Source organism: Carassius gibelio, chromosome B13 (assembly GCF_023724105.1).
Source record: "Carassius gibelio isolate Cgi1373 ecotype wild population from Czech Republic chromosome B13, carGib1.2-hapl.c, whole genome shotgun sequence".
NCBI classification, from domain to species: Eukaryota; Metazoa; Chordata; class Actinopteri; order Cypriniformes; family Cyprinidae; genus Carassius; species Carassius gibelio.
The window spans coordinates 20,292,107-20,312,945 of NC_068408.1; the positions used below are offsets into that span (position 1 = coordinate 20,292,107).

A 20,839-nucleotide genomic window follows, 5' to 3' on the forward strand; every position below is an offset into this window, starting at 1 on the left:
GAAACATTTGTCACGTTTAATATGATTTAATTGTCGGTGGCATGTTTTTGCTACAGATTTACAGTAAGAGCCTCAGATTGGGGTCAGTGTTTTGAAAGCCTTAAATCATTCAGGAAGCTGTTTGACAGCACCAAGCGTTTCGGTGAATATTAATACTATAGTGTTCCGCCAAGTAAAATTTGTCCTGTCAACGACAGGATCCTTTACCATGTGTGTTTTTCTGTTGATAGAACGAAATCCACCCGGATGACTCCTCAGCCGATTACTGACGTGACAGGCACTTTATACTGTGTGGCTCCTTTGAACAAGAGCTCTCCGGACCACCTTTGCTAATGTTGTCTGAGAAAACTGACACAAACGTTCACTGAATTTAGTTTGAGAACCGGCTAATTTGAGCGATGAGGCCTTGATTTCCCTGCTAGAGCAGGTTGGCGAACATCCAGCCTCTCCTCCACACACACATCTGGGTTGTGTTGCTTTTGCTTTAATTAGCCTTATGATTTTTTTCCCTTTTTTTTTGGAAGCGGTTAACTGATCTATCATCGGTGGAAGCGAGTCAAAAAAAGCTGCCGTTAGGGGACAGAGCGGGAAGGTGACACTTGAGCAACAGTCGGTACCAAGAGGTGAAAAATTAATCAAAGATTTCCATATCGCCGTGAGCAGCTGGCCGGCCTGGCCCATGTGCCTTTGAGCGGGAGGTGTCCGCTGAGAGAGGGGCATGACGCAGCCCGAGTTTGTCTTGCAAAAGCGCAGCTGTCCAAAACATGACAGCTACAGCATTAGCGAGGCCATTAAGAGGTGTAGAACATTTCCAGGGAAATGATTTGAAAAATGACAATGCAGGCTCCTGTGCAATATTAATTACAACAAGCAAGCGCCGCAAATAAGTTAAAATCTGCCAGTGCGGAACATAAAAAGATGGGTTGTTTTGTCCTCAGCTGCCTCATGTTAGAAATTTGTGGGGCATTTTTACACATTTATCTGCTAAAGAGCATTTTGTCTGCGGCTGTACTGCTGTAGTGGGTTTTTTCCCTCTTGTTTTGGATTCAGTAGTTTCAGGTATTCGGGCAGTTGTTATGCGGCGTTACATTTATTTTGAAACCGACAACAATGGTTTTGATCTCATTGATGTATATGCAGTGACTTTTTTGATCTGAGGAAGTTTACCCATTTAAAAGGGCTAGTCTTTATTGTTTGAATGCTTTGGGTTGCAAATATCCCTTGTCTTTACGCTGAGCTTGCATTCACTTGCTAATGCTTGTTAATTGTAAATAACTTCATTTACACATCTTAAGTGAAGTGTGTTGCACTACAAGGATGTTTTAGATCTTAGAACTCGGTTTGTTTATCCACTCACAATAGTTGCAGCAGACTGATGGTATCAGAAATGTGCCAGCCCTGTATCTGATTAAGGAAAAGTTCACACAAACTTTTACTCATTTTTATGTAGTTTAATACCTGCATTTCCTCAGACTATAAAGCAAAAAAAGAAAAGGATCTTTATGACCAGTAGTACTAGTAGTCCATTTTACATACATACATACATACATACATACATACATACATATATATGTATGTATTACAACCATTATTTATTTATTTATTAATTATTTATTTACTATTATTTATTTATTTATTTTTATTTTTTGGGGAAAACTTAATGGAAAGTTAATTATTTTATTCAGCAAAGATGCATTTAATTGTTCAAAAGTTATTATTATTTTTTTTTTTTTTATCATTTTGCTCACCAAAGAATCCTGAAAAAGATTTCCATCAGGGTTTCCACAAAAATACTGTTTCAACATTGGTAATTATAAGAAATGTTTCTTGAGCGTCAACCACAGAGTGATTACTGAAGGGTCGTGTGATTCTGACATGACAAAAATTACATTAAGAAACGTTTAAATTTAAAACGTGTATATATGCATGTATGTATGTATGTATGTATTTATTTATAAATTGTATTTATGTATTTATTAGATGTGGTGGTAGTCGGTATTGCAATATATCACAGTAATGAATATGCACAATATTGTCATCGTGGGCACTCCTAAATACCGTGAATATATATTACAAATTATTCTGAATTTGGAATGCATTTTAAGAATACTATTTCCATCAACTGCTCAAAATGCATAACACCGCTGTATGCTGCCTGAAAGATGTGTGTGCGCTCTGATGTAAACAACCATGCAAGAGAAGCGCATGTAGGAACACGTGAGAGACGCACTGAATGAAAATGCATTCACTCTCTGACAGCAGATGGCGCTAAACTGCAAAAAATGCAGCCCTTACCCTGGAAACCCCATAAATAAAGCAGCTGCACTACTTCTAAAACACTTTTTATCATTTTAAATAACCATTCAGATTTGTGTATTCACTATGATGTTCATCACAGTGCCAAATACTGAACTATTTAGACTTCATAGGCCATTTATTTTCATTTATTCTTGACTTCAGCATGCCCTAGATATTGTTTGAAAGTGTTTTGATTATTGTTTCACACTTTACATTAGGGCTTCATTAGTTAGCATTAGTTAATTCATTAGTTAACATAAACTGCCAATAAAAAATTCTTCTGAACATTCATTAATCTTAGGTATTCCAATATTTAATAACACGTTGTGGAAATCTTAAGTGGCAACTTTATTTTAATAGGCTAACATGAACTAAGATTTTTTTTATTTTTTTTAACAAAGATTAATAACTTCAGAATCAAACGAAGCTATTTCTCATTATGAATATTAATGCATTAACTAATGAGGTCTTATTGTAAAGTGATACCTATTGATCTTTATTGTTCTTTTGCACTTTAATCTGTGTAAATCTTTTAACTTTTATATATTTTCTGTATTGCTTTATTTGTGTGTGTGTATACTGCCATTCATGTATGTTAAATTAAGATCCTTTGAATATATATACATACATAAACAATTCTGCCATTTACTTATCTTTATGCCAGAGATCAGGTTAAATCTTTGCAGTTTGTAGCTTACGCTTTGAATATTGGTCTTATTTCAGTGAAAGATTAAAATGCAGAATATGATCTGCATGCTGCATTTCTGTTATTTTGTGAGTGCGCTCGGAAGAATGCAGACTGAAATATGTGGTTATTTAAAAGGGGGAAAAACTCCTGAAAGTGAAGTGTTGGCCCATTAAAGTCAGACACCCAGTCTGTGGTAAGTTCTTTAATGGACAGAGAAACAGAGTCCGATGACAGACAAGCATTTTAATGAGGTGATATGCGAATAAATCAAAATGTCTGCAGTTGTACCATTTGTTGCGCTGTAATTCCGATAAGCGAGCAAAGCCAAAGCGAAATGGCGTAATCGCATTGTTTGTTTCCATCGCTCCCTCTGCGAGTTGCGTTTCTTTGGGAACCAGCATCTGCTGTTGATGGGAAATTTATTTGCAAGGCCCCCTTGTAAATCAGCTGTGTAAAACAAAACCTGAACACACCAACTAATTAGAATCAAAGAGGCTGAAATCCATAATGGTTTGCCTTCACTCAAAATGCTAACTTTAATTGGTCGTAAATAAACTCTCGCTGTTTTTGCGTGAGTTGTAAACAGCTGAATGCTTCAATTAAGCAGAAATCCAGCACTGATGTGTTAGGAGCAGGGTGAAGGAGAGGTACTGACATATGGAGATGATCTGCGTGCCAGCGTTCGCAGTCAAAGCGTGCGTGAGAAGGGGAGATAAAAAATTGTTGCCAGTGTAATATTATAGTGACTCATAAATAAATGGTTACCCGTTCGGTACTAAAAGTTTTCATTAAAGTGGCCTGAGTTTCGTTATTGACACCGTGGGTTGCCTACGCAGCCAGAATGAGCTAAAATTTATCAGAGTGCTTTTCTGCACCTAATAAATCATCTAAACAGGGGAGCCATATGGCAGATAAGACCTTGAGAATGGGGGCTTCAGCTGAGGAAGAGTCAAGTCGCCTGAAATCGGGGGGCTGTTTTCTCTCTCTCCTCTTTCCTCAGAATATCTCTCGCTTATTTTACACGTTATTTTCTTGTTCACCTTATCACCTCTTTGTCACTTGTTTTTCTACTTTTAGGGTGGGGGGAGAGAGGGAGAGCGCTGTGAGAGAGGGAGTGGGCAGAGATAAGGCAGAGAGAGAGAGCGAGGGAGACAGTGAGAAAGAGAGGGTCCAGGGAGGTGCTCTGACTGATGGGGAGGGATGATGTATGTAGCGGCTGTGTCCCCGCTCTCCTCTGGCCCTTTGTCATTAATCATGGCCATTAGCTTCTCTCTCAACTGCCTTGTCTGCAGCGGCCTATCAAAAGGCTTGCTTTTCTCTCTTGCAGCCCACACCAGCAAAGGCTTCACGCTTTTGCCTTTCTGTCAGGGGCTTTTTTTTTTTCTTCTCTTACTGCACCTCAGACGCTAATTCGCATGTAGAAATAGATTCAGACTGATAATAAAGCAGGGTGTCTCCCAAAGTGAAAGACCTGCAAAAAGGTGGGAATCAGTCATAGCTGTTGGTCTCAGCTTTTTTACATTTTTTTTTATTTTATTTTTATTTTATTTTGCTGCTTGCTCTATATGTTTGAAGAATTTGAACCATTGAGTTTTTCATTGTATTTAAACTCCTACTTTGGTTTGCATAATAAATGTATGTATCCATGTATATATATTTTTTATTTCTTTAGCTTATTTCTTTTATTTTGGCATTTTACGTTTGCCCATGTTAATCTTTAAAAATGGTAATAATTTAGTAACGCTATTGAATGTAATCTTCAGCAAATGTAATTTAATTTCATACCATGTATTTATAATGTTGTGACACCTAAATTTTAAATAATTTTTTGTTAATAGCTTTTTGTAAATTTTTCAAATGATTATTTTTTTTATTGTATTTTTGATAAAATAGAATAATATTAGTATTGGCTGTTTGTTGGTTATCAGTCATAACAGCTTTACCTTATCAGGGTTTTTATCGTTAACAAAAACAAACTATAGACAAACATTTTTATTACTTGAAACAAAATAGATGTTTACATATATGAAATCTTTCTTTCATGTTAAACAAAGATTAGAAATAAATTATTTGATATTAAAGTGAAAACATAATATTTTACTAGATTTTATGGTAAAAAATGACATCAATGATACTAAAATAACAATGGTTTGTATCAGCCATTGGGATGGTATTGCCTAGCCAATCAGAAGATGGTCTTTGTTTCTTCTCAGTTTCAAGACAGTCTATTAGAAATGTAGTTTGATGTGAAGGGATACAGTGACCACAGTTCAGAGAATGGGTTGAACACAATACCGACTTCAGTAAGGATAGATATGTGCCCCAGGTTGTTCTCATTGTCTGAGCTAATGACAATAAACAACAGGCCAGCAGAGTGACCATCAGATGTAATAGAGATATATAGCACGCTGGTCCCTTCGAGCCTCCCTTTTGGCCTCCCAAACTGATATTGATAGATCTACTAAAGCCCCATCAGCCCTGGTCCTACTGCCACCTACACTACCACACCTGACCACCTCCTATACCACAATATTCCTTCACAGGGAAATTATAACTGGCCGTGAGTCACCATCATTATCAAGATATGGGGCTTTTCAAACACGAGCTGAGGCGTATTGATTTGTGCACGGCTGAAGAAATGCCTCTCTCTTTGGGGTGGGTGGCGGGGTGTTTTGTTTACCTCACAGTCACTGGAATTGAAAAGAGTTACAGAATCGGTTATTACACTTTAGTTTTAAGCACTTATTTATATTTTATTATCAATAGAACTGCCGCTTGAATGCGTTAATGTTTGTATTTGTGGGTTAACGGTCATATTTTCCGCAACTTAATTGAATACTTTTATTATACTTAGCTTTTTTTTCAATCCAAAAATGCTGAAAACTGATTCTTAATAATAGGGAAAGTCTCGGTTCAGCAAAAGCTCAGGTAGCAGTCCATTTACAAAAAGTGATGTTATATTTTATCACTATCCACCGAGTGTGGTGTCTCTGTCCCGGAGGGTTTATAAAGGCCAGATCAGCAATCGTACGCAGCGCACTTAAAGTGGCTCTTGTTAGGCTATGTGCATGAAGATGACTGATTTTGACAACACAATTTACATTTTTGTAAGAAAACAATCTGCGCCAGCCGCACCGATTTGGGCCGGATTAAGCTGTTTGTCTCCGTCAACAGATAACCGTTGCAATCTATCCCCGCTCTGAGTTTTCCAATATCGCATCCCTCTGCCCTGCCCAGGGGACTGGGAATTGATCGGGAATATAGAGAGCAAAATTGCCGCTTCAACTTCATAGAGACCCACAATTACTGTATCATGCAGATGTCAGTAATTCCATAAAACTGATATGGGGTAATGAAAACATCTGACTGCTAGACAGTGCCTGGATTTATGGCTGCATTAGGAGAAAGAGGCTGAGATGACAGTTTTGTAGCATTGCTCCTGTTGTTTCACACTCATAAAGGGCCAGATCAATTAGCGTCTGCAGGCCGACGCAGCTCCTCTGACAATGCTTTTATAGCGGCATGAAAAATGCATGGGTTTCAGAGGGAGATTTTGGAGCCATTAGGCATCCACTTATATGATTTCATGCGAGTGTACATTTAGCGTGATATATCGCGCTAGCGTCATGTTGCTCCGTATCAGCAGTAAAACATGGCCTTTCTCATAGTGCCATAATAAAACTGTTCAGCCAGCCCATAATGTTTGTCCTCAACTTTTGACGATTAAAATGACTAAAGATTGATCGCCTTTTAGATCCACATATATTGAAAGAGCAAGTCGGCGAAACAACCGCCATTAGTTTCTTATTGTTACAAGTTAGCCTTATGTCTTCTTTAACAAAAAAAAAAAGTCATTTCCTGTTAATGGGGTTTGAGCATGACATTATCTGTAAGGAATATGTTATGAGTGGATATTTAGTCTTTGAGACGTGGATACTGAGAGCTGCACACCCATATTTGAGTGATTTATGTGAAGAGACGGAGTACTCTTTTAATATTAATCCTCAAGTAGTGAAATGATCTCATTGTGTCTTCTCACCCTTCTATTTTTCCCTCGAGTCATTACTGTCTTAGCTATCTTCTCCCTTCTTCCTTAAGCCATACGTCTAATTCTAATTAAACGGGCATTATGTCGGCCGCCCCCACCCCCTCCGATGTTATCGGGCCTCTTATTACAGTAATAAGTGTGAGTAGAGTCTCACACTGCCTTCTCGTACATGGTCACTGGCAGAATGAGTGGGATTTGCATAACCTGTTAAGGAGATGCGTACGGCCCGGCCTGATTGAATTTCACCTCAGCGTGCTGTTAATTAATAATGCTGTGGATGTGACAGGCCTTTATCATGTGCCACGAATTGGTGATGATGTCTGTGTTAGCAGGGACTCAGGCGGGCGCTGGCATTATGCTGCCAATGGGCCGTGTTCTAATGAAGTAGTCACTGAGAGAGAGACTCGCTCCATGAACAAATCATTACCGGACGGCCCTGCGGTCCTGCCGAACTTCTGCTGATGATCTTAGAATTAGTAATGCAGCTGTGTGGTGTATGTACTACATTAGAAATGTGTCAACCAATAGACATGCTGCCCTTACTATTGTTTATCCATCTAACCACAGTGGATGGATATAGCTGCATGGTTAATGGCAGGCAGGACTGTTTCACATTATTTACACGTGAGAGCAGTAAGGAAACGTGGAAAAATTCAAAAATACAAAACAGTGTGCCAAACTATTTTTTACTTTACGAGTTAGGTTATTTAATGTAGAGCTGAAACAACTAATCGATTAAAATCGATTATTAAAATAGTTGTCAACTAATTTAGTCATCGATTAGTTGATAAATAACTGATTTTTTTCTAAGTATTCACTGCTCTTTTTCACACAGCAGGTTTTTTTGTATGTCCAATTTTTTATTTTTTTTTCTGGACAACCTTCTGATGGATTTTACTTCAAAATTTGAGTTCCATTCAGGTTTCATGTTGGCACTTTATTCGAAGGATTGTTTACAATTTTACAGCATAAGCTATAAAGCTTTTTCCCAGGTCTAAGCTGTGTGTTTACAGGAAAAAAATTATATGTACTGCAATCTTATTCTGTTTTATTCCTATTCTTCGTGAAAATATGTTCTGAAAGATTCCTTAATAAGCTTTGTTCAGGATGTTAAACTACTTAAGAAGCCCTGGGCTGCCATGGTGAAAACATTATTGGAAATCTCCTTGTGAAATTTGCTAGAGTACGTATGGGTCAGTGTTTTGATTGCAGAAGAGTTCGACATATGATTACTAACACATAATAAAACACAACTCCAGGTATATTTTTGATGAGGATATGACGATGCAAAATGGTTTAAAATCTCTAAAAAGTCTATGATAAATGATAAAGACCCTTTATTAATAATTTACTTGGGGAAAAAATGGGCAAAACTAAAATATAAGTACAGAAACCGATTAATCGTAAAAAATAATCGACAGATTAATCGATTATCAAAATAGTCATTAGTTGCAGCCCTAATTTAATACAAGACCTATTCATTTGTTGTAAACAGGCATAATCAATTTTAGGTTTATGGCCAGTATTCAAAACTAAAGGGAAAATAAACTAATGAGATTTGTTTTTATTTTATTTATTTTTTTGTTTATTTAAATAAATTGTACATTTCACACACTGGATTACCTAATATATGCACGTCAATGTACAACTGAAATCAGAAGTATTCAATGCCCTAGCGGTTGTAGTAATTTATAGATTGCAGTAAGCAGAGCAGTTTTCAATTGCATCTACAACAGTTCAGTGGAATATAATAAAAAAGTAGTAGTAAAAAAAAATATATATATAATTTTTTGTTGTTGGTAAATGAGCTATGTCATAATTATTCAACCCCTATTGAACATTGATGTTTTTAAGACTTAATTCTGCAGTAGGCTAAGAAATTGTGTTAAAACACAGTTAAGCCCTTGGGGATTCTAAAAAGGCTTAATTAAACATGTGCTAAAGTTGAGTAGCAAACATGGCCAAGTCAAAAGAGATCTCACAAAGGCTATGGAGAAGAAACTGTTCTGTTACATCAGAAAATCTATGGCTGCACAGAAGGTTCCTAGAGACACAGCTGGCAGACTTATTCTTAAGTTAAGAATTTGTTGTACCAGAAAACCATTGAGGGCTTTGAAGGAAAAGCATAATATCACCAAGGACAATCAAATGTTTAATCAAAACAATTGAGAAAAAGAATCGATTTACTGCCCAAGACTTGCAAGAGGACCTGATGAAAGGAGTGAAAAACATTTAGTATGGCCTTCTTGTGAGAACACCTTGCTGAATGCCACTTTTGACCAAGAAGAATGTAAAATGCCGTATGAATATGCTATAATTAATTTGGATAGACTTGTGGAGTTCTGGAAAAATCTTTAATGGAGTGTTGTAACCAAACTGGAACTTTCGGACCAATGGATCAGTGGTATGACTGGTGAAAAAAGCTCGAGCAGAAGAGCACCTCCATCTTCAGGGTTAATCACGTGGTCTTATTATGGGCTTTGCTGCTGCAGGAAGTGGAAATCTTGGCTGGACATCATGGAATCTTTTAAAGATTGGCAAAGAATGTAGTGAAGAATGTTTCTTTCTGCACAGGACCATAACAGAACGATTGGATTTGAAAATCACAAATAAATGTTAGATTTAGATTTTTTGTTAAATGCTGTTTTGTTCAAGGTTACATCTGAAGCAATAATATGTATGCATAACACCATCCTCTTCTTTTAATGTCCTAGCTCCATATGCCTGGGAATGTGTGTATGGGGGCACTGCCAGCTGCTGTGGCTTAATATTCCACCTCTTTCTGCCATCCCTGTCCTCTTGGCCTCTCCCAGTTTTACAGCCAAATTAGGGACCTGTAATTGCCAATTATGTTGATTCTTTTATGATATGAAGTCAATGCCGGACTGGACTGAAAAAGCATATTTTACGCTGGCCACAGATGGTTTGAAACATTTAAAGCTGTAATGACACAGCAATCAGCCAAGGGCTGGAATATAGACAAATCCACACTTGGCACAGAGGTTACAGGGATGACATGTCTCTTTTAGAGGGAGGATGTAAGTGTCCTCGGCCAGCTAATTTGAGGAGAGTTTGTTTTAAAGGGATAGTTCACCAAAAAATGAAATTTGTAATCATTTTGAAGCTTGAAAGCTTCAGTGTCATTTATTGTAATATAAAAAAAGTGGTCAGGACATTGTTCAGAACGCCTCCTTTTGTGCTCTATGAAAGAAATAACACAAGACGTATTTGAGAAGACATGAGGGTGAGTAAATGATGCCTGAATATTTATTTTTCGGGTGAACTATCTCGTTAAAGTTTGTAAGTGTTCTCTTTTCATCTGTTTCCAGATTTCCTCTGTAATGCACCATGTTTACCCTCAATGACCTCAGCTTTGTAACACCGCCGAGTACCACAAAAGCTTGTGTCGCCATACCAGCGATTGTTGTGTTACTAATGAGACCCCACAGTTCAGTTGTGAGGAAATGACCTACGTCAAGACCTTCTCGTCAGGCAGATTTCTGCGGGATTAGATACTCTTTAAGTTGGTTTTGTTTTAGGTCCAAACCCCTTTGTGGAACATACTTAGGTGTTTGTGAATGGAAACCATTTCATTGCAGCTGGTCTAGGATCAGATACTGCAGTCTGAGTACTCTTGGAGCCAAAGTTAACAATATTAAATAAGTTATTGCTGCTGTTTTAGCAGCAGATTGCATTGTAGCCAAAAGCAATTACCACTGCGAAAACAACCTAACTATGTGTAAATGACTAGTGCTGCTCTGTGGATATCATATTGCAGCGGATAAATTATTTAACCTTCCACTAGACGTATGCAGATGAAAAATGACAGATGCGTAAGTGTTCCACTGTTAGCTGAATTAGCATTAAATTCCAAAAAACATACATCAGAAATCTTGCGTGTTCATGCTCTATAAATTACAAAAAATATTTGAGGCACTGCAGTCATCATGCTTCCAGTTTATTCACTCAAATGAGTCACACCTTAAATGCAATGTGTTTTTTAGCTTTAAAAAAATAGTGATAGTAATAGAAATAGTGATAACAATGTACATCTCCTAGCATCAGGGTTTGCCAACTGCCCGAGAAACTTGTATCCAAATATAAGGCACTATTACAGTGTTTTATAGCTTGTTTGCTGACATTATGTAGCGTCTTCAAAGGTAATGTCGGATGTCTCCGGCTTTAAATTGGTTGTACTAAATCAGGTGCATCCTCCATAGAGGACACCGGAGGCTCCTCTACATCTTTAATGTTGCATACTATTCCAGAGCCGAGAATGCCTGAATGCTCTTAATCTTGACTGAAATGGAGGAAACATCGTGGCGCAATAGTGCTGTCTTCATTTGAGGGTAACTTATGGAAGTAATATATTCCAGCATGCACCCGATCATCTGTGACGATGTAAACATACTCAAGGGGATGGACGGGTACACGAAGATATTTGCTCGCGTTTTCTCAGGGATATAGTCGTTTCCTCTGCAGCTGTTTGCATTTAATACTTGTCATATTTGTTTTAGGTGAATTACCAAGTGCGATTTGTGTTCTTTTGAATTTTCCTCGGGCCTCGAAGCAGAGGAATAAAAACAACACGGCCACCATCTTCCAGTTTGTTGCTTCGGCTGATACAATTAAGAAAGCACTCACTTGGCTATCCAGTATGTTTTGAGAGCGAGAAGTAGTAGTTAATATGCAGGGATCGGGGGAAATGTTGTCTCCTTTAATACGCTGCTATTATATTGAATTTAAAGCACAGTAATGGTCCTCTGCACGTGCAATTTGTCTAAATGAGCGGGAGTCATTATTCCAAAACCCCAAGCTCTCCTTAAGCTTTTTTTCTCCATTATTGGTCAGATATCTCTTTAAACACAACAAATAGGTGGCCCGTGACAGAAATAAGGTGTAAGCATTCAATACCGCCTCTTTCTTCTACCCTGATCCTTTTCTCTAAGCAATACAAAGCCATGCATAATGTGCCGTCTGATAAGTGTTGTGGAACACGCCAGCCCCCCCGTCCTATACATCTCAGTGGCGAGCTCAGCTGTGCCGTGAGAGAAGTGAACTCTGGGATTGGGCTGGCTGAAGTTGATTAATCGGTCGGTGCGGGTGAGAGACTCCAGGGCCAAGCAGTAGGTCCATCCTCGTGGCATGTGATGTTGATTGGCTTTGTCCTGCGCGGCCGCGCTGGAGGAGCGGACATTAAGATTAAGTGATGCTGTCGTGTCGGCGAGTGCTGCACTGCATCATTCGGAGGGAGAGACAGCTGCGGTGCTTAATCCTTCATCGCCAGGGGAGGCCTGCCAACCCGGAGATATACAGCCAAAGATAACCCTCCATAACTTCTGCTAAAGATCAGGAAACTTTGAATTCGCATCCATCTGCTCCACAAGCTCCCCTTAAAAAATGAGCAATCGCTTTTCTGCGAAATGGAAAGATGGAAGAGGGATGGTGGTATTAATCGGGAAACAGTTGGGGACAGTGTGTGCGTGTGTGTGGGCAGTGCATGAATAACCTTTACTGCTAATAGCATTCATTGCGCTCTCTAAACTGTGGCTGTTTTTCTGTGTTTAAATGCCATGAGCGTCCCTGAGAACATTCGGTGTGAATTTACAGTAACGTTACGATGTATCGGACATGTGGGAATCGCACACGTCGTTAAATTCTGATTTTGAAACATTCCCACTGCTTTGGTTAGTTGTGTGTAATTAAATTTATGCATGTATTTTCCTGTTAAGATACAGTTTGTTTGCTCCCGGCTCTGACCTACTGTGTTTCGAATACATGACGCATTTTCAAAGTCACAGTATACGTCAATGGAACTGCTGTGACACTGAGCTTTCTTTTCGCGAGATGAACATCACTGGCTCGCGGGCCTACCTGATTAGGTTTAGTCCTCTTTGCTTTTTGCCAGCCGCATAATCATTAACTCTTGCATGTGCCATGAGGGGTGTGTCCCGCCAGCAACCCTGCACATTGTTTCCGTGAAATGGATGGTATTTATTTTACAGTGGCTAGAGGAAGAGAGAGGGTCGTATATGAGAAAATAAATCTAGTGTGGAGCCTGAGCTGAATGATTATTTTCTATGCAGCGATGGGTGGCGTCAGCATGTTTCAGACTGCTGGCCTTTGCATGTTTGCAGCTGGCTTGATGCAGCTGTCAGCCGGTGATTGATGAGTATCATCATTTAAAGTGTAAAAGAAAACGTCTCTGTGAAGGCAGACATGATGAACTGCCGCCTGCTGGCTCTCACAGACATGCTCAACCTTTTCTTCCCTCCCCTTTCGCTCTCTCACCCAGCCTCTCTCTCGCTCGCTCTCTCTCTTTCCCTTTCCTTAGCCGTCTTGCTTTCTCATACATTTTGTCTTATACTCTGGTGTGAATAAGCTATATTTTGGTGTCTCATTACTTTTATATAAACAGGAACAAATCACATGTCCTGTTTTTTTGTGAGACATAATAGCTTGTCGAACATATCTAATGTCGAACATAAAATTAACCTAGCTAGTTTAAGGTAAAGTGTCTGAACAACTGATTCATCGTAACTCAATGGTAGTTAAACATTTTTTTCCATATTCATGTTTTAATGTTTACTGTGGAAAATATTCAAATTGGAGCATTTAGACGTATATAAATAAATGGAAAATAACACCGCTGAGTGCATGTTTATTTTGACCTCCTGAGGCGGCCAATTAGCATTTTTCTAAAGGTTAAGTGGCTCCTTTTGTTGATAACTGACCATTTGTTATAAACAAAAATACAGAATTGTTTCAGGACTTGTATACTACTACTCGCTCTCTTGCTCTTTCACTATCCTTACCAGAATGAGGGACAAGACAACAGAAGTGGGGCCTTTCACTTTGATAGTTGTCAGATCATATGAAATGTTAAAATTCACGCGGCCTGTGCGAGGGGATATATTTAGTGTCAGCCATGCATACCTACATAGAACCCCTGACAGTGACATATTACTTGTGCTGTCTCCTGCAATCTGATATCTTTAAATTTGCCACCTTGTTAAGTTTTGATTAATGCGATTCCATTTCGGCAGAGTAATTGGCTGGGCCTGTTGGTAGAAAATACCCGGGCTCTCGGTGGAACAAACGCCGGGACATGCTAATGAGGGAATGAGCCTGTTATATTGATGACACCGAGTGACAGTTATTAATGATTGTTATGATAAACAGACGAGTGCAAATCAGGATGAGTCTGGCAAAAGTGACAGTTTAAAAATAACCAGCATTGGAAAGTACTAACGAAGTAATATACTGTTAGGAAAACAATCATGCAGGTTGTCAAAGGAAGAAGTGTAATTACTAGGCAACACGGGCTGCCAGGGAGGACTAGGACCTGCACTGTAATGAATCAAGAGGAATATGTTGTGACAGTGTTAGCAGATTGATATGCTTTATTAATTGGATCTTTTCTTTTGCTTCAACCATAAAGGACGCTACATCATGAATGGCGCTGCGTTTGATGCCTCTAAACATCCCAAAGGAACCGGAATTACAAGCGAACCGGTTTTGTTTTGTAACAATTGGTCCCGCAGGAACTTCAACTGAAAGCGATGCATTTTTTTTTTGTATTTTTAACAATTGCCGCTTTATTGTACATTAAGAGCACGATGTCAACAACGCAGATGAAGTATGTGGGATGGATGACGTTGGGAGGGGAAATGTTGGTTTAGCTGCATTGCATTGTTTGCTGTGACTTTTGTTGTATTGCTATGAAATCCTTTTGTGTCGTGTCTGAAAGTTATGTATAAATTCACTTTTGTTAGATCTGCCTCAGATTACTTGGCGCTATGAATCATGTAGTACTTATAACACACCTAGTAATTGCATGCCCCCTGTGGCTGCATTTGCATGCGATGTTTCTCTGTGTAAATTCGTGAGTGTCTTGTTTATTAAAGCATGCTTTGTCTGGAGAAGTGGGAAAAGTTGTGTGTCTGGTCTGTCATTGTGTGAACTTTGCATGATGCGGACAGCAGTGGGGTATGACTGTCATGAAGTGGCTTCTTCTGGAATGGATGATCAGATGACTCTGCTGACCTGTGTGTGAACTTTGTCTGCAGCTTATTTAGGAGTCTGAGAGATCAAAGCGATGGCCGAACGTTTGCCAGGAGGATGTCGCAGCTTTGGGCTGTCAGCAAAAGCAATCAGAATGAGTACTTTTGGACTGGCACCACTCCTGCTGCTCACAACAACAGCACATTCTGCCTTTTATTCACTTTTGTTAATGTTTTTTTAATGTTGCTTTTTCGGGCAAAGGTGGTTCTTGAGGAAACAGTTCACCAAAAATGAAAATATCATTATTTGTAAACCTAAACTACATGCATGATAACTACTTTTGATAACATCTATTTTGAGACTAAAAAGTGTGTGCGTGTCTTCCACATAAAAAACAAAACAAAAACTGCATATGAACATACAGGCTTAGAACAACAACACTGAAACAAGAAGGAAAATATGAAATATGAAAGCAGAAAGACTGAAATTTGTAAAATAATAATAATTTAGTCCAATAATATTTATTTACAAGTTTTAAAAAAATCATATTTTACAGTGAATAGGGTGAGCAAATAATGACATAACCATGAGTTTTTTTTAAAGTTTAATTTAAAAAAATTTAAGTCCTTTAACTTCCAGTGGTCATTCATAGTCCTTTATTTGACTTCTACCTAATCTAGGGCCCATGAAGTTTTAAGGTATCATTACTAAAAGGACTTAATGACACTGAAGAGTAATTTGTAAAGGAACAGCATTAATCTATTCTCAGTTCAGACACTCCTGCTACACTTTTAAGGTTGATTACCTATAAAAATAGATCAGAATGGACTCATAAATCACACGATTATTACAGTGTCACTTTTACCACAAATTATAGTGATTAAACTGACTCCTATCTCTATCTGCCTTTAAGTTTAGTGGCCTGGAAACACTCAAATGTACATTAAATATGGACAGAGTCATTGAGCTCACTCTTGTTCGCAGGTGTGCTGCAAATTCAACATGGGAAATTGTCTCAGTAAATTTAAAACATCTTTTTTTGTGTGTGACTATCAAACTCATCAGTAATTCATATACACAATTGCAATATCTCTGGTCTCTGTCTCAAATGTAAATGAAAATGTAGTGTTTTGATTATGGAATATATTATATTTGTTATAGACTTAAAGGGTTAGTTCACCCAAAAATGAATATTGTCTTTAATGACTCACCCTCATGTCGTTCCAAACCTGTAAGACGTTCATCTTCAGAATACAGTTTAAGATAATTCATGCAGCATCAGCTGTGTTTAATCTAAATTAGATTAAAAATTATTAAAAAAATTAAAGCAAAAACAGAACAATCTGATGTTAGTTTTGTGAAACTATACTACATAAAACATATCTGCACATAACAGAAACCGCAGATGGGCTGCGTGAGATGCAAATTCACTCTCTGACAGCAGGTGTCGTTTATGGAACAGCAGTGATAAAGCGTTTACTCGGTTACCACTGTTAACACAGCAGTGCTGCACTTATGAACTTTAATAGTATACTTTAATATGCATTATACAAAGGCAAGATAAAAAATAAAATATAGTCTAAACTTTCCTAATGACAGTCAGTTCTTCTCAGAGATATTCATATAAACTTATGGTGCCCCCAATTTTATCGATCGAATTGGAAATGAAGCAGTCAGTTAAGTTTGCATTACTTAGGAAAATAACCACATTTAAATCTCTTTCAGAAAAGGTCTATCAAAACATGTAAGTACCGCATGTGAACATAAAATATGATACATTCAACTGATGAAACAGTCAATGTAATGCATGTCTTAATGGTCTGACATAATAAAATGCGACATTAATGATATTATGAAGAGTTGTTTGTTTACATTGCGTTGCGCTTCACATTATATAAACATTGTTTGGGATAACATAATCAAAACTTAACAGACAGTTTGATGTTGAATATTCATTCAAATTACGGTGTAAACCAAATTATTTGTGCGTTAATATAACATTCGTGTGTTCAAAATGTAAATCAATGCTTATATTAGTGCACTGGCCCTGTGACGTCACATGTGGTGGTACTGCAAGATGGTGGCACCCTTGCTCCAAAAGCTTAAACAACAAAACATTTTTTTTTTTTTTTATGGTTGCGTTGATCATGTTGTTGTTGTTTTTTTTAATCAAAGTGTAAATCACTTTAATTACATAACGTTAACTCAACTGACTGCTTCACTTTCACTTTAACGTGTCATTTGAATTAACTTGTCATATTTGTATCGATTTTCAACTGGCTTGGGGTGCATAATGACATCCCTACTTGCTAGTTTTGGTTTCGAGTGACTCCTCTTTTTTGCTAGCTTTGTTAGTGTTGCTAGTGCCATACTCTACTCGGTCGCCGTGAGTTTGCCAAGTAAGACATGTTCCTGGATCAACATCATCTGATGATCCTGGATTAACATCATTGTCCAAAAATGAAGACTTAACCCTATCGCTACCCCTAAACCTTACCCTACCCATAATTTATTACTAAAATCAGTGGGAAATGATAGCTGATTAACAAGGGTGTAGAAGCACCTAACTCTGGTTGTAAGCCTAAAACAGATATTTTCTGAAAAGTTATATTTCAATTCTGATTGGTTGATTGAAATGTTGTACTAGGTGAATCACGCTTGCCTACTCTACTCCGCTACAGGAAATCATTTAAAACCCTAATTTAATAACATTGTTAAATTTGATCATGCAAGTGTCAAAATATACATTTTCATACTACATTATAAGAAAGTGATGCCAAAGTTCACTTGTAGCATTTAAAACAATTATCTTTTTAGTGGTTTATTTTTAATGTATTCAGCATAAAATTGGAATCTATACTGTTCTAATATCTGTTTTATTATCATGAGAAGAGTTATTGGATTATTGGGATCAAGCAGAATTTTTATGCAGTGCATTTTTAGTTTTTAGGTGTTTTCTGACAAGCAGTTATGAAATACACCAACATAAATCAAATTCACCCCAACTGTGACCATGGTGTAATGATGATGCATTGGATTATCAGGTCAAATATTAAAATTTCTTGTGTAGCTGCCATAGTTGGTTTACCATGCATGATGCACATCATACTAGTATGTAGAAGCACTTCATATAGTTTCCTAAACATACTAAAGGGGTTTACCCAGGATAAACTGGTTCATTGTTTTGGTCATCTGAGTGGAAATCACCATGGTGAAGTGCTGACAGAATGTGATACTCTCTCAGGCCTGCAAAACTGATCCATTTCTTTGCAGAGTAAGAAATATTTCGTCATCCTGTGATTTTTCTCTCATCTGGGTCGAACGGTTTACAGCTCACATTTCATTATTTTAGTTTTCCAGCCCCCCCTCTCTGCTGATGACAGGTGCATAATAATTTTGCTCCGGCAGAACAATTGAGCTGACAGCAGTTTAAGAAACTTGGACAGGACAAAAGGACAAACAGTTTTCCAAATGAGACACCCAGCCAACATTACTGCAGACTTTTTATTAGGAAGTGCAAAGCCCTGGTTTTCATCATCCTCTGGAGCATCGGGGTGATGGCTCTCAAACGCTCCTTGAGCGACCCTTCTCTTTTGATAAATGTTCTTTGTAAGTGTTCCTTTTTTTTCTTCCCAATTCAGCATCCAAGAGGTTCAAACTGAAACTAAAGCATTTTAGCACAATTATCTTGAGCTGGAGGTGGATCGCATATATGTGCGCGCACACACGCCTCCCTACTGGCACTGGGGGGGATCCATGGTGCATGTGATTGTTTGCAACCTGGCACCTCTGCAAGGTCCTTTGCCTTGTTTTTCTGCCTTGAATTTTGCTATGATTTCAAGCTGTCTGAAGCCTATCTGCTTGTGTAATTGTAGCCACCCCATTCTTCTCCTCCTCGCGGCCCTTATAAAGACAAAAGCTTTCTGCTTGGTGGCTGTCAGACCTGCTCCGGCTCAGGCCCGTTGATGTGTGGAACAGCACTGGCCTGATGTCTAAACTCACTTACAATTAATGTGAAGCCAAGCTAATTCGAGAGCCGGGAGTGCTGGGAAAGACGGACACTTTGACGCTTCCAACTGGAGCTGGATTTGTTTTTCCTCCCATCATAGGTTCTGTTGATTTATGTCCTGCTCAATCCTGCTTAGATCATGGAAATGAATCAAGATAAATGTGGATAAGAAAGGGAGTAATGAACCTGACATTTACCAAATAAATTAAACAAAAAAGATCTCTGAAATTAAAAATGTAATGCATGTCAAACTGAATCAGCCCACATGTGTATGTGATCTCCAGCTGGTGAAGCTTTTAATACGCTTGCATATCCAGCGCCGAACACCTGTTTCTAATTCATCCTTTCATGTTCTGGGAACAGATTACCAGCATTATGAGAATGGAAGAACGCTGAATCCATATGTAGTGTAAAAGTGGCCATTTTGATGTCCCGGATAAAAGGGGCATGATGTGTAATGGCATCCCCTGTTATGCCCTCACCAGGCCCGCACGGGCGAGCCCCCTGTTCTGCACTGACTCCTGCTGGGAGATGTGGGGCACATGTCGGCCCTGAGTTCACCCAGCTGTTGTTTGTCACTCATCACATGCCTCTGCACTCCTCTTCCTGAGATCTGTGCTTTGCTAGGGTGTGTCTCCTCTTTCCTGTCGGGTGACGGATGTTTTGAAGAGCAGGATCTTGCAGCTCCATCTTGGGTATGGCTAACTATGCCACTTTGGTGCCAGTTGTTATTACTTCAAGAACTTTGTCAGCCATTTTAATTGTACTTCTCATGTACTGATTGGACTGGATCATCTTGGCACGCCATCTCGCATCTTACAACATCTTAATTGAGCGTGGCATGATAAAGTGTCAAGCGATAAATCATGTCTCTTCCATGGTAATGTGATTATTTGTCCTAACCAGCCCTGATTGTCGACATTGTTGTTGTCAAAACATTTTAAAGGATGCTTGGTTTGTGTTTTTGACGTGTCATGCTGGTTATATAGAGTGAAAACTTTGAGAACAAAAAATAAAATGTTTTGATTGGGTATGATTGTCTTTTGTTGTTTGACCTTTGCTTAGGGGTCACGAACTGAGAAAACAAAACCCCCTTGATGTTTTGATATACAAGTCATTGTGCTATAAAGACATCCATTAAGTTTCTAAACCCAAAACTTTCTTGTTAGTCTTAAAATGGCTTATATTGAAACCAAACTGCCAAAATGATTTGGTACAAATGTGCGACTATGTTGTAATAGCCACCTCTGCAGAAGATCAACCGCTTGCTTCTACATCACTACCATGTCTAGAAAATAATGAGAGACAAACTCAGGTCTACAGAAACCAAATGATTCGTTTATTTTATTTTTCACAATCACAAATCAACTCACAATCAATTTCTGGATTTTCAGAAAGATTGAAACTAAAAGATGATTCTGTGCTGACTATATTGGATCCGACAGTAATGTAGCACCACATAAGTGTGAGTTATCGTTTTTATTTCATGGTCATTATTGCTGTCTATTATTACAGATCGTTTGATATGTACTCAGTATTTATGTGTCCATCTAGGTAGGATGTAGGCTGTCAAACATACTTAACTGTTAGCCAATCATAGCAGTGGGTGTTTACTTCCGAGTCTACAGTCATCCACATCTATTCAAACAGAGCATTCTGATGAGTCAAAAACTATGCAAAAAACTTCTAAACAATGATGTTCTTTCATGTAAAAATCTTGATAACTTATTAAGTGGACCTGAGGACCAGTACAAAATAAAACTGGCAGTTCATGGCCCCTTTAAGACAAAAC

General features: G+C 38.3%; 1 protein-coding gene across 2 annotated transcripts in view; it reads left to right on the forward strand.

Annotated features, from left to right (window-relative positions):
- The window catches only part of LOC127970000 (leucine-rich melanocyte differentiation-associated protein-like), a 277,953-nt gene that overhangs the window by 36,746 nt on the left and 220,368 nt on the right, over positions 1 to 20,839 (forward strand). Inside the window, exon 3 of one of the 2 annotated variants that reach the window (XR_008156466.1) lies at positions 14,476 to 14,968. The exons of the other annotated variant lie outside the window; for it this stretch is intronic. The gene's annotated coding sequence lies outside the window, so the exon portion shown is untranslated. Of the gene's footprint in view, positions 1 to 14,475; positions 14,969 to 20,839 lie in introns of those variants that run through there. 2 annotated transcript variants of the gene reach the window in all.